The sequence below is a fragment of the Rhinolophus sinicus genome, linkage group LG06, assembly GCF_036562045.2.
Source record: "Rhinolophus sinicus isolate RSC01 linkage group LG06, ASM3656204v1, whole genome shotgun sequence".
NCBI lineage: Eukaryota > Metazoa > Chordata > Mammalia > Chiroptera > Rhinolophidae > Rhinolophus > Rhinolophus sinicus.
Window position 1 is genome coordinate 65,709,901 of NC_133756.1, and position 14,994 is coordinate 65,724,894.

Sequence of the window (14,994 nt, forward strand, 5' to 3'; positions counted from 1 at the left end):
GCTACAGGGAACAGCCACTAACCCTAGGGCTGAGATAGAGAGCCCAAGGAGGAAACAAATTTGGAAGAGGGGACCCCCATTCACACCCTAGGGCTGAGATCCACACCTAATTGGAGAGGGTACCGCTACAGCTCACAGGACGGTGGAAACGTCTGCTGAACTGCTGTATTAATGGGACTCACTGAGAACTTGCCGTCTCAGGTGCTGCGGAAGCTTTCCGCTGATTGGGGCTGCACCTTGGAACTTGCTGTAAAGCCACACAAGGAGGTACTGGGGAAAGCCATCCATGAGGAGGTATCTTGTGCAGCTGGCTGCCAGGCACTGGCTGTGGCCGACTGCAGGAGCTGGTCACTGCAGACACAGCGCACCACAGGCACCTGCCAAGAAGTGTTCATTAAAATCAGGAAGAGAACTCCTTTCCTTCTACAGTATCTCTCCAGTGCACTCGGCTGAGAAGACTTAATATCATGCAGAGGGCAAAGTGAAATTATTTAACAGGTTTGATTCCATTATCACAGAATGGGTAATGAAAGGTAGACTTGGAGCTGAGAGGCAATTAATTGATAACTGGTATACCCCAGACTGGTGATCAGCTATCTACTTGATGTTTCCACCGTGATGTCTGATGGGCATCTCAAACGTACAACATCCAAAATTGAACAAGTATTCATTCTCCTCAGAAAGCCGCTCTCCCTGCACTCTTCTCCACTCGCCCAGCTGTTCAGGCCCAACACTCCAAGTCATTGTTGACTCTTATTTTCTCTTACTCTCTATAGTTAGTTGACAAGGACACCTCTTGGCTCTCCCTTTACAATCTATCTTTAATCTGATCACTTGTCACTCTGTCCACTGTTACTTCCCTGTTCCAGTCATCATCATCATTATCCCTGTTCTAAAATGTGGTGTATTAATGGGAAAGTTGAGGTATTATAAAGCCAACCGGATCAGGAGATGACTGCCATCGAAAAGATACTTGTAAGACCCACAGACTCAAGAGGAGGGGCCGGCCTCCCTACGATCCTGTGGGAGGCCAACAGAGAAGCACCAGGGTCCGTCAGGAAGCAGCAGGAGAGGAGAGGAATTGTGGGCAAGGTCTTGATTATGGCTTCCATGGGAAGGAACAGATGAGGAGGAGTAAACAAACTTAGGACTGGCCAGTTTGAATAGTTTCAGTGGGCTTTGGGCATAGGCACTGTCCCTAGTTGTCTGGTACCAGGCCCTGGTATGATTAGAACAGGGAACAGTGGCCCAGGGAGTGAGAACCCAATACAGGAGCAGCTGGGGTGTGGGCTCCTGATGGGTTTGTTTGTATCTGAAAAGCACGTCCCGGGAGGGAGAGTCTGCCTGAGGAGGTGGGGCAATGAGGGAGACAGGAGACATACACGCGGGTAAGCCAGGCATACTCAGGTTGTGCAGAATGAGGCGTGTGTGGCATATATGTGTAGGGCAGATGTGAAAACATCAACCAGGAACCAGAAACATGGTTAATACAATCCCTTGTTTGAATTTCTGCAATGGCTCTTAATAGGTATCCATTTCTACCCATGCCTTTCTGAATTCTGTTGTCTACATAGCGATAAATGTGAGTCAGACCATGTCATTTCTCCATTCAAAACTCCCCCTGTCACTCAGAGAAAAGGTCAAAATTCTCACAGTCACCAGTGTGACCCAACCATGTCCCCATTCACCTTTCTGACCGCTGGTATTCCTGCTGTGCCCACTGTCACTCCACTCCAGTGGCACTGGCTTCCTTGTCATTCTTCACAGAGAGACATACATTCTCTCCCCCAGATACCCAACCAGCATTACCTTCATCTAATTTTTCTTCTTTCCAAAAAGTAAATGTACTTATTTATTATATATAGTTTATTGAACAGTTACCACATTACAATGTATTCTCCAAAAGGGTAGGGATATTTTATTTTTTATATATTGTTTATTTATCTATTGATTCACATGGATATACCTCAAGCACTTAGAAAAGTGCTTGAAACATAGTAGGAGCTTAACAAACATTAGTTGGAAACTGATCATCTGGTATGTTTCCTCAGCAGGGGATGGTGACCTATGGCCACCCCTCCTACCAGCTCATTACATGGCAGCAGAAAGTCACTTTTCTTTTCCTAGTAAAAGCTTGAACTTGTACCAAAGTCTCTTCTTATCTGCTAACCTGGGGAAGACCTCTGGTCCTGCCAATGGCTCGAACCTTTATGAGAACTCATTCAGGCATCTACACACTACTCCTTACTCCCAACCCCTCTTTCCAAAGCCTCAAACTATCTTATACACTATCTCATTCACAGACCCTCAGTGCATCGAACTACTGGGTGTGGATATCACACATAAGTAATTATAAGCACTTTACATATGTATTTTATTTAATCCTCGTGCTAGTCCTATGGAGTAAATAGCTCCGTTACCTCCATTTTATAGAACAGACAAACAAGGCATTGAAAAGTTAAATAATTTGCCTCAGTAGCAAACTGATGAGCCAAAATGTGTCTGTGCCCTGTTGCCAGAGGGTTTTGTGTTATGAAAATGACATTACTAATTTAGAGGGATCTAAACCTGACTTGAATTAAAAATTGGTTTTGAGCTGAATTATAGAGATGGAAGTCAAATATGATTTTCCAAAATAAACCACCATTAAACAGTCTTAATAGGCTCACATGGAACCAAATCAGAATAGCCTGACATCACTGAGCTCCATGTACACAGCCCCAAGATTGGTGCACATGAGCTAAGCATCCCATTTCTGTACCAGTTGTGTCACCTCTAGGCATTGTCCTTCAATTGTCCCATTGATCTGAGAACAGATTCCCCAGTTCCTCACTTCACCCCTCCCAGTCTGAAGGAATTCTCCTCTGCCTACACATAACCTGGTATATGCATGAAAGCATCAGATATCTGCATGGTGTTCTGGATGCATTTGTGTCTCTTTCAGTAGATGGTAATAAGCTTCTTGAGGGTAAGGACATGTATTCCCAGTGTTTGGCACATGGGGACTCACAATGTTTGTGGAGGAAGCATGAATGCGTCCAGCCCTCTCCGGCCCCATCTATCCCCTCTATCAAATCAAGCTGTCTGAGGAGGATCTGATAAACTCATACCTACCAGGACACAAATGATCGACTTGGTTGAATGTATTGATCTTTCCAGGGCTCTTTGCTTTCTAATAGCAAAGAGTCTTAAGCCAAACAAATGGCTTTTAAATGCAGAGCAGGGCAGAAGAGGAAAGATTTGGGGGAAGCTGGGAAAATCTTCTTGGAAAATCATATTGTATGGATGGACATCTGCTCCATGGTTGTGTGGGGCTAAGCAGAGGCTCCGGAATGAAGACAGAGCTCAGCATTTCCCCTTTATTTCCTCAGAGAAGGAAAACACCTGCAAGTGAACAAAGAATATTGCATTTTTTCCTCTTTTACTCCAACAAACTCCACCCCCCATTTTTAAATGTTACTTATGCCTTGACAAGTTCCTTTTTGTTATTCTCTGAGAAATGCCATTTCTCCTAGAAGAACTTCCCCCCATATGCCTAAGTAGAAACTCTTTGATGTCAAAGCTCTTTGATCTTTTCCCTGAAAAATCAGGTGTTTTTCATGGTAAGTGACTAGGAATAAATCAGTGTGGATGCCGCTTTGTTACGTGGCTCTCAGCATCCTTCACTGTCTCAAATGCACATGCAAAAGGTGCATCCGCAATACTGAAGAGCAGGTTTCAGGCAAAATTATTCCAAACGCCACCTGTTTCTCTGTACTTTTGTGCTTTTTCTGTACTCACTGCAGTGATTTGGCCCAAGGCTGGGAAGTCAAGAGGGTCTATTCCTTAAGTTTTATCAAGATTTCTCTTCCCTTGCTCTCCCTCTTCATACTCCTCCCATTTTCTCTTTTCCCACCTCCCTCCTCCCCTTTCACCATCTCCCTCTTCACTGTATTTTAGTTACGATCATCAGTGGAGCTGTTGGAGGAGTTAAAGGAGTATTTCCTCCTTGTTTTAGAAATTGTCCTGGATGTTTATTCTGCTGTAAAAGGAACGTATCTAAGATCCTACAGACATTAAGTCTGTCAGGAACTCTACTGCTTCTCAAGCAATCTTGTGACAAAGAACCCAGCGGGTTTTTTTTCTGTTTTTTTTTTTTTTTTTAATTCCAGTCTGTTGTGTACTTAACTTTTCTCAAATATAGTAAATATGAATTACTAGAAAAATGAAACAAAAACAACATACAAGCCCCCAATTTTTATTATTAGATTCAATAGGTATAAAATTGCTCTGTCAAATTGCTATAAGACTGTCTAAATGCTTGCTCTGAATTTCTGTACTTACCTTGTTGCAGACTCATAACAAATAGTTCACGGACCAGCACTAGTCAGAGGACCTCACTTTAAGTAACTCTGTTCCAGCAAACCAAAGTATCTTATAGTGTTTTGGTTTAGAAGAAAAGATCAAAACACCTATAAGTTCCGAATCTTACCCTAAATGTAAGTTCTGAATCTTACCCTAAATGGAATCAAACTAACAAAATTCTCTATGCACCAAAGCAAATGCACAAACATGCACACAAGCTTGCACAAACACACACCCACTCAAACACACACACATGCACGCGCGCGCGCACACACACACACACACTCACACACTCAAACACTCCAATAACAATACCACTTCACAGGGAGGTAATAGAACATAATGGTTAAGTCTGTAGATTCTGAAGCCGGATAACAACCATTTACAAGTTGTATCCACTTGAACCCTTTTCCTCTAAAACGTGGATGGCAATAAAAAGACCAACTTCTTCAGATTGTTAAGACAATTAAATTGCATCGCATGCATACAGCTCATAGAATAGTAGGCACTCAATAAATGTAGCCATTATTATTCTTTTTAGTTGAGGGAGTAGAGATCCCTGTTGCTTTGCTCAGCATTTCCATCTGCAAGAAGACGGCTCTATGGTTTATCTGGAAAGCCAGGGCCCGTTGTCTCTTCCCCCGCACCTGGAAATACCTGTTATCCCTTGGTGGAAGCAGAATCCCAGTGCCCCTTAGGAATGAAATTCCCCTTGGCTCGGTGCGAGGGACATCCCAACCACCTACTTTTGCTGTCCTCTGCTGCTGCCATTGAGAATTACACCGAGCAGTGTTTCTACTGCCGGAAGGCTGACAAAACCTAACCCCACATGGAGGTAATTATCACTATCTGCTTTGTTCAGGATGTGATTGAATATCCTACAATTTGTTTTTCTCAGTGCCTTTAACATCACAGCTTTGCATTTTTATATGGGCGTACGACCTATAACTGCTTCTGGCCATGGTCATCAAATGCAGAACCCCATGTCTGAGATGTTCAGACTTGAGTCCCTCTCACATTCTCTCAGCTGTCCAAACTCATCCCTCCCTCCCTCTGCAAGGACTTTTAGCACCTCCAGAGAGGCCTTCCTGCCTCCAAGTCTCTCCCCTTTCCAGGTCTTCGAGGTCCGCTGTCCTACAGTTCCTCTCTGTACTGAGTCACCTCTTCACTGTCCATACATGGCCAAGTTCCTCTGGCCTTCTACTACACGTGACCTTTCCCTCTCGTGACACCCACACGGCTGCCCCGGCTGGCTCCCACTCTCCATATACACATTATTATTTCCTTTGTGGTTTAGTGGCTGCTGTTTCTTTAGTCAAAAATACCCTCTTTCTACAAAAATTCTTTACTACTCAGTTCAAATGTTATTTCCTCATACTCCCTTCTCTTACCACTCCAGGAAACAGTGCCTCAATATCTAAACGTTTCTGATGTACTCCTCAGAATGCCCTTACCGAATGCATTGTTATTTGGGTAAATGTCTTCTTGAAATTTTTTCTGACAAAATGTTTGGTTGAAATTAGGGAAATTAATTAAGAAAATGATAAGATTAAAAGTAATTTTGGGCTCTCTGCGTCTAACCACAATGCAGAATAACAAGGATAGGTTTATCTCCCACCAAAACAAAACAACTAGAGAAAATATATGAAACAATGGTTTTTCAAGACGCCAGATGTCACGCAACAAAGGACAGTGATTCCATGAAAGGGAAACAAATAAGGTATGCCCTGTGGTACTCTAGCTTACTGCCTTGAGAGTTTCTAAGCTGTGGGGAGCCCATGTGGAGCCTGGTGGATGCCTTGAGTTGAGGAGAACAAGCTGAGAGACCAGGGAAACGATGGCTAGTGTTCTTAGTACAGAATATTGGAGAAGAGAGAACTGCACCGAGAGCGAACTCCAGAGATCTACAGAGGATTCCCTAAAAGTTTTCAGCAGAGTTCTGATCAGGGCATGCAGGAGAGAAAACAAAAAATTAGAGTGAACTGTGTCCACCGGGTTGGGGGGAAATTAGTGCCCTTCCCCACCAGCCAGATTGGGAGGCCTTATAAATCATGGAACATCAGGTAGAGTACTCAGAAGGGTCTTACCTCAGTAGTGGGGAGTAATTAGCCCTGAAATAAACATGTCTCTGGTTCCACCTAAGACCGCCTAGGTCTTAGAAGCAAGACACAAAATGATCAAACTGCTTCCAAGTAACTGAACTGCATTCCAGAACAACGCTCAAGAATATTTGCAAGGATACAATTATATTCAACACCTAAAAGGGTAGAGTTCACAAAGTCTGCCATCCAATAAAAAATTACCAAGCATGTAAAGAAGGAAGGAAATACAACCCATAATGAGAAGAAAAATTGATTAATTGAAACTTGCCCAGAATTGACACAGAGGTTAAAGTTACCAGACAAGGACATTAAAATAGTTGTTATAACACTATTTCTTACATTAAAATTTTAGGTAGGGGCATGGAAGATATAAAAAAGGACCACAATTGAAATTTCAGAGATGAAAACTACAAAGTCTGAGACACGTTGTACACTTTAAATAGACACAATTTTATTTGTCAATTATACCTTAATAGAGGTAGAGAAAACAATTGATAAAGCAAGTAGACAGAAAATCAGTAAGGATATAGATGACTTGAATGACAGAATCAACCAACTAGACCTAATTGACATATATAACCCCACCCACCCCAAACAGCAGAATACATATTAATAGTATATGGAACACTTAACATTTAAGCAATTCTCAATAGTTTTAAAAGAATTCAGATCATAAGAAATATATTATCTGACCACAATGGAATTAAATTAAATATTAGATACAGGAGGATCTCTGGAGAAGTCATCAAATATTTAAAAACTAAATAACCCATTTCTAAATAACCCAAGGTCAATGAAGAAATCAAAGGGAAATTAGAAAGGAGTTTGAACTGAGTGAAAATGAAAACACAACACATTAAAATTTGTGGGAAGCTGTTAAAATAATCCTGAGGGGAAATCTACAGTACTAAATACATATATTAGAAAAGAAGAAAAGTCTCTAAGCAGTTTGCACTTTAAGAACCTAGGAAAGAAGAACAAATTATACTACAGAAAGCAGAAGAAAGGAAATAATAAAGATAAGAGTGGAAAAATGACATAGAAAGAAGAAAAATATTAGAGAAAATCAATGAAATAAAAGCGAGTCTTTGAGAAGATCAATTAGATTGATGAACTTCCTGCCAGACTGATCAGGAAAAAAAGAGAGGATACAAATGCCCAAGATCATGAATGAGAGAGGTGACATCACTACAGGACATACACCTGCAAAACCGCACACCACTAAAGGGAAAATAAGGGTACATTTTGAAGAACTTTATGACAATACATTTAAAAACTTAAATAAATGGGACATTTTCTTGAAAAACCTAAACAACCAAAGGTTAATCAAGAAGAAATAGAAGCACTGCATAGCCCTCTACCTATTAAAGACATTGCATATATAGTTTAAAACCTTCTCAAAAAGAAAACTCTAGGCCCAAATGGTTTTTCTGGTGTATTCTACCCAACATTCAAGGAAGAAATAATACCAGCTCTGCACAGACCGTTCCACAAAATAGAAATAGAGGTAACACTTCCCAATTTGTTCTATGTGGTCAGCATTAACCTGATGTTAAAACCAAATAAACACTTTACAAGATAAAGAAAACTACAGAACATTATCCCTCAGGAAAATAGATGCAAAATTTATAAACAAAATTTTAGTAAATCAAATCCAACAATAAATAACACTATATCATGATTACGTGGATTTTATCCCAGGAATGTTTGTTTCATATTTGAAAAATCAATCAATGTAATTCGTACTAACAAAGTACGCATGAAAAACCATGGGATTATCTCTGCATATGTAGAAAAAGCGTTTGGCAGATTCCAACATTTTCTCCTGATAAAAATACTTTGGAGAAGTGTGTTTTGCTGGCTCTTTCTGAGATCTGCCGCTTTGGAGCCCCTCGCTGCTTTCTCCTACCTGTGCCCTGTCTCCACTGCTTTTGGAAATTTCTTCACCTATTTTATAATTTTTTTCACTGAAAATGGAGTTTCCATTTTACCCTTCTGACTTCAAATGCCATCTTGACACTGGAAGGGTCAAAGATTCATGCAAAATATGAAAGAGGGCCAAGGCCAAATGATTATCAGTGGTTAATGGATGCTTTGTTCAGTGACTCCATGGGCATGAGGCAACCTAAGGCTCTACCCAGAGCTTTCATATACCAGGACAGTATTGGAAGTCTATAATCATATCTGCAGAACACATGCTACCAGCTTTGACAGGTAAACGAATGTCTCCTTCCTCGAACAGGACATTTCTGTACGTAGCTATGCATGTACAGGAAAAGTATCATGAAAAAGTTTCGAGAAAACACACTACTAGTGCCAAACGATGCAGGTGTAAAATAGGGTTTATTAGAGGAAAAAGTTACAAGTAGATGGTAGTTGAGTGCATGCAATTCCTCAAACCTAATTATCCCCAAGCTTATGAGTTCTGACAATTACATTCGTGAACTTGTAATGCTGTTGCTAACCTTTTTTGATATCAGAGGGATTATTCATTATGAATTTGTTCCAACTAGACAAACAGTTAACCAAGTTTACTACTTAGAAGTGCTGAAAAGGCTGCGTGAAAAAGTTAGACGACCTGAACTTTTCGCCAACAATTCATGGCTCTTGCATTACAACAATGCACCAGCTCATACGACGCCGTCTGTGAGGGAGTCTTTAGCCAGTAAACAAGTAACTGTATTGGAACACCCTCCCTACTCATCTGATCTGGCCCCCAATGACTTCTTTCTTTACCCAAAGATAAAGGAAATATTGAAAGGAAGACATTTTGATGACATTCAGCACATCGAGGGTAATACGACGATAGCTCTGATGCCCATTCCAGAAAAAGAGTTCCAAATTTGCTTTGAAGGGTGGACTGGGCACTGGTGTCAGTGCACAGCTTCCCAAGGGGAGTACTTCGAAGGTGACCATAGTGATATTCAGCAACGAGGTATGTAGCACTTTTTCTAGGATGAGTGCGCGAACTTAATTGTCAGACCTCATAGGCCATGCATAGAGGCTCCATGTGCACTGTGGCCAACATGCCAGTCCAACGAGGCCCCTTCACCTTTAATCTTCATATTTACAGTGATGAGGTCAGGGTAGGTTAAAGGAGAGAAGTGCTGTGACACTAAGGAAAGCTCCCTGGTCAGAAAGGGGGAGACTCCAGAGTCCCATGGTGGGTAACTGCCTATTTGATGGAGCCATTTCAGACCTGCTGAGCCAGTTCTCTGCCAAATCACTAAAATGAAGGAGAAAATGAGCCTTCAGGACCACCCAGATTTGTGTCTCTTCAGATTTTTGGAGGTGATTTGATACATCAATTACCTGAATCTATATACATAGTCACCAATCATGCTGTAAAGAATTGTTTTTTATGGGTTGAGAACATAGTTATATTTACTGATCACAAGGTAGAACTACTTTGTCCTATATGAAACTTAAAATAATGATAATAATAATTTAACACATTGGCTTTGTATGCAGCTGATACCCACACCCACCCCTACCTCCAGCCTTTCATAAATAATGCAGCTCTACAAGGCTCTGGAACCATGTGAAAATATTGGTTCCTACTTCCCCTTTGATAAAGCATAATTCCTTTTCTAGAGTACCCACATGACAATAAAAATCCATGACTTTCAGTTTTATAATCAGCAAATGTTCTCAGGGCAGCTCAGGATTAGCTCACAAGAATTTTTTACTAGATTAACCTAAGTTGCTACTCAAAATGAAGACAGTTTCCTTAGAGCTATAACCTCACTGGGTCTTCATTTCCTTACCTCTTAAAAAAAGGGGGCAAAGATTGAGGTTATGTTATTTGATAATTACTATCCTACCACAAGGGAATTTAATAGTTGAAAGCTATGATGCCATTCCTAAACATATCCTGCTGATTTAATACCCTGAAGTCTAGCTCTCTGCACCACGTTTAATGGGACTGGCTAATCATTGAGACCCTTTCCATACTGAATTTGATTGACTAGCAATACAATTATTTCCATAATTTAGTAAGGACAGTTAACCACCAGAGGGCACTCAGGTCACAAGGCAGTGAGGCGTGATGCTAGCTACAAATCCACAGCAAGGTATACCGTATTTCCCTGAAAATAAGACCTAACCGGAAAATAAGCCCTAGCATGATTTTTCAGGATGCTCGTAATATAAGCCCTACCCCAAAAATAAGCCCCAGTTAAGATTGTCAGCCAGATGGATGCACTTAGTATGTCAGTTGCAACACACGACGGACGCATTGAATTATGAAATAATAATATTAATATATAATTAAATATAAATAAAAACATTATTGACATTAATACGTACAATTAATATAAATTATAATTAAGTATTTGTAAATACCCAAGCAGGACCCTTTGAACGAGAGGTAAACGCCTACGTAAACAGATAAACTCGAGACTTATTGCCGAATGACCAATTAGAGAACAGACACAATGCGTGAATAACGTGTGTACTTGATAATGAACGGACATGGTTGTGTCTAATATGAATCTTCATAATTCAATATGTTGTGTATTGTAACAGACGTACTTAATGCACTCGTGTGAAATAAAGAAACGTTTTCTGAATTTTGGCACATGCAATTTTTTGTCACTTTTGTGTGGACCATCATTCTTAACTGTCATCATTTTTGTTGCCACTCTTGTCTCGTAAGTCTTCAATTAACACTTGATTAATGGTAGATTTAACGTGAATAATATTTTGACCCCCAGACAAGATGAGTGCAAAAAGAAAGAGCTATTCTGTCGAGTACAAGAAAGGAATCATGGAGGACTCCTGGGACAAGAATCTGAGGGCTTTCTGCAAAGAGAAGTTGGACTTCCAGGTGGTCCGAAAATGGCGAGCAGAGTATGATAACCTCAGTCAACAGGTAGATGAGGAAAATGCTAAGAAGTGAAAGTGTGGATCAGGTCAGCAACCATTATTTCCTGAACTTGAAGACATCATCTGTGAACGGATTGCTGACAGGAGAGCAAAGGCTTTGATTGTGCGCAGGGCTGATATTCAAGCATTTGCCCTTGCAATAACACCACGGTTAGAAATATCCCCAGAAGAATTCAAAGCATCACAACACTGGCTGATTGGCTTCCTTCAGCGATATGAACTGTCTCTAAGAAGATTGACAGCACTGTTCAAGCTGGAAGCTACTGAAGTTATTAAATGTGCACTTGTGTTCAAGTCCTTTGTTGATGGCATCGACTTTTCTAAATACCAACTCTCCAACATGATTACTATGGATGAAACTGCAGTGTTTATGGGCCAAGGATCTCAAACGACAATTGATCAGAGGCGTGCCTTGTCAATCTACATTCTGTCCACTGGTTACAAAAGTGCACGTGTTACCTGTATTTTGGCAATTCGTCTGGATGGAAAGAAAGCCCCACCTCTAATCATCACTAAGGGCAAGAAAGATAAGGTTGAATGTGTTTCAGGCATTAATGTTCTTGAAACTGAAAAAGCCTGGTGCACACAAGCAGTTATAAGGAAATGGGTCGATTTAATGCTGCCACTTGTTTTGCGAGGTGGCCAAAGAGGTCTGCTAGTCTGGGATTCAGCCAGCACTCACCGTGCTAAAGACTAAAGACATGAAGAACTTCCTTGAAGAGAGAAGAATAGATCAAATAATGATTCCCACAGGAATGATTGCCTATCCCAGACTCTTGATATTGCAATAAACAAGCCATTCATGGACCATTTGCGCATGGAAATCAATGACTACACTGAAAACAGAATGGAGTGAAATCAGAGTGGAAACTTTGTGAAGCCTAGCCTACAAGAGGTTGTGACTTAGGTGAAGAATTCATGGGATAAAATCACTCACAGCTATGTTACCAATGCACTGCGAGCAGGCTACATGGACAAGAAGTGCTCATTTAAGGAGAGCTCTATTGCTGGACATGAGAGATCAGGGCCAATGGTTCTACAGGAAGTGGAGTCGCAAGAAATTCAAGCCGGAATTTGGGGTTTGGAGAGTTATGACGATGTTTCAGAAGAAGATGACATGACTGTATTTGAATTAATGTAGATTGTTGTACATGAATAAATGTAGATTGTTGTACATGAAAAAATAAGACATCCCCTGAAAATAAGCCCTAATGCATCTTTTGGAGCAAAAATCAGTATAAGATCTGGTCTTATTTTCGGGGAAATACAGTACATACATTCACATAAAGTGCACCTGTGACTTTTGAAATTCTTATTTGAATTAAATTCCATGAAAATGTTATTGCCTGCTAAGATTATGTCACCCAGTTCTGATAAGTGCTTTGGGTGATGGAGGGGTCCCCACAGCACAAAGTAATGCTAGGGCACCAGTTGGATGTCCTACTATTTAACTCAATTCTGACACCATCTATCACAGAGACGTCTTCAGATTTTACAGATTAAGGGTTCTGTTCTGTAAGACTGGTCTCTCCACCCCCACTTCAGATTCCAATTATTAATACACTTCCAGGTTGTCACCTGCACTTCTGACCAACTGGCTTTAGATTGTAGGTTCCAATGACCTCCTATTTGGGTTTGATTAATTAGCTACAGTGGCTCACAGAACTCAGAGAAACATTTTACTTACTAGATTACCGGTTTATTATAAAAGGATATAACTCAGGAACAGCCATATGAAAGAGATGCATAGGGAAGTTATGGGGAAGGGAGAGGAGCTTCCATGCTCTTTTTGTGTGCCACTCTCGCAGCACCTTCATGTGTTCCATCAGCATAATTTTAATAGTTTTTTCCGTTCTTAAAATGTGTATACATTTTTTTGGCACCCTCTGTATATTTCTTTTTATAAACCACAATAGCTCACCAGCTCACTTTCACTCTATGTTCTGCGCTGTGCTCTAACAGCCCACAGCCCAAATACACTGCGTGAAGGAGGAAAGAATGGCCGCCCATTCACAGTGTGTGGGATTTCTTTTCATTCATTCAGCAAGTCTCTATTAGGCACTTACTATGTGCCAGCCACTGTTCCATGAACTCGGGTGAATCAATTAACAAAGTAAAGATTCCTGGCCTTGTGGAACTGACATTCTAGTAGTGGGATAGACCCTATAAAAACTAAAAGAAGTAAATTATGTAGTGTGTTAGGTATTCTGAAAAAGGAAAAGCAGAGTAAGGGGGTGGGGAAAATTGGGATTCAGGTAATGGGGTTTGCAATTCTAGGCAGGGTGGTTAGGATAAGCCTTTAGAGGGGACATTTGACCAAAATTGAGGCAGGGAATAGGTGATGTGGCTTTCTGGAGAAACAGCATCTCAGGCAGAGGGGACAAACATGAGAAGGTGCTAAGGCAGGAGTGTCCCTAGTAGTGTATGAGGTTAAGGTAAGAGGAAGCAGATAACGAAAAGACTTTGGTTTTTATTCTGAGTGAAATGGGGAGCCATCACAGGATTTTGAGCAGAGGAGGGACATTTTTAAAGGGTCATTCTGGCTGAAGTTTTAAGAATAGTCTCCAAGACTTATCTCTTCTAGAAGCTTCCAAATATTCTGTTTATCGGATCAAAAAGCACAGAGGATGGCAGTTAAAGGCAACCATATTCTGTCATCATTTAGCTAATAGCAGCCAATTCACATATATCCTCACTGTGCCACACTCCATGTACTGTGCCAAGCACTTTACATACCTTCTTATTTAATCTTTTTAATACTTCTATGATATTGTCACCACTACTAGTTCTATTTTAAAGATAAGACAAAGGAGATTATAAAAGTCAGTAACTGGGCCTAGATTTAGATTAAGTAAACGGAAGTCTTGAAAGCTGTAACTTGAAGAACTCTGCTTACAAATGTGAAGAAACACAGCCTCAGCAAGGCTTAGTACCATAGTACTGAGTGAGAGGTCAGCCGGTAAAGGAACACACGTGGTCAGGCAAGTTAAGAAAGTTTTTATTAAGACAGAAAATTATATCGGACTTCCATGCCTAAAGGAGACTTGTGGCCCCGAGGGAGGAGGTGAGGAGGGTTTCGTAGGGACTGTGCTGACAGGGTAGCATTGTTTGAACAGAAAATGTTGACTGTTTGTAAGCCAGTAGCTGTTTTGTGGTGTTTTCTGTTATTGCAAGTTTGGCTCTGTCTGCTGGTGCAGGTCAACAGACATTTTGTTGTTTTCTTGCAGACATGGCTCTGTCAAGGTCTCTGAGACCTAACATTCAGAGACCTAACACTGAGGAACTAAAGATGTGATGGTAGGGGAGTTGGGAGGAACACGATGTTTGAGTTCAACCACCACGGGCTTCTTTATACCACAAACTTTATGCCACAAACTTACTGACACGGAAACTGGATTGACTTCTGTACTGCTAATTTCTAAGTTTCCCTCTAAGAGATTAGCCCCTGTGTAGTCTGTTCTGTACAGATATGGGCTTTGGAGGAGGCAGCACCCATCACTGAACCAAGTTTTCTTTAGGTGGTTCTTCTTAAACCTCAGTAGTTTGAAAACCCACTCAGGCAGTGCTGCTCAGAAGGATGTTTCAGAACTGGTACTGGTTTGTGACAAGGTCACCATAGAAACTGAAAGTGTTTATAAACTTTAATAGCCATTTTAAATAG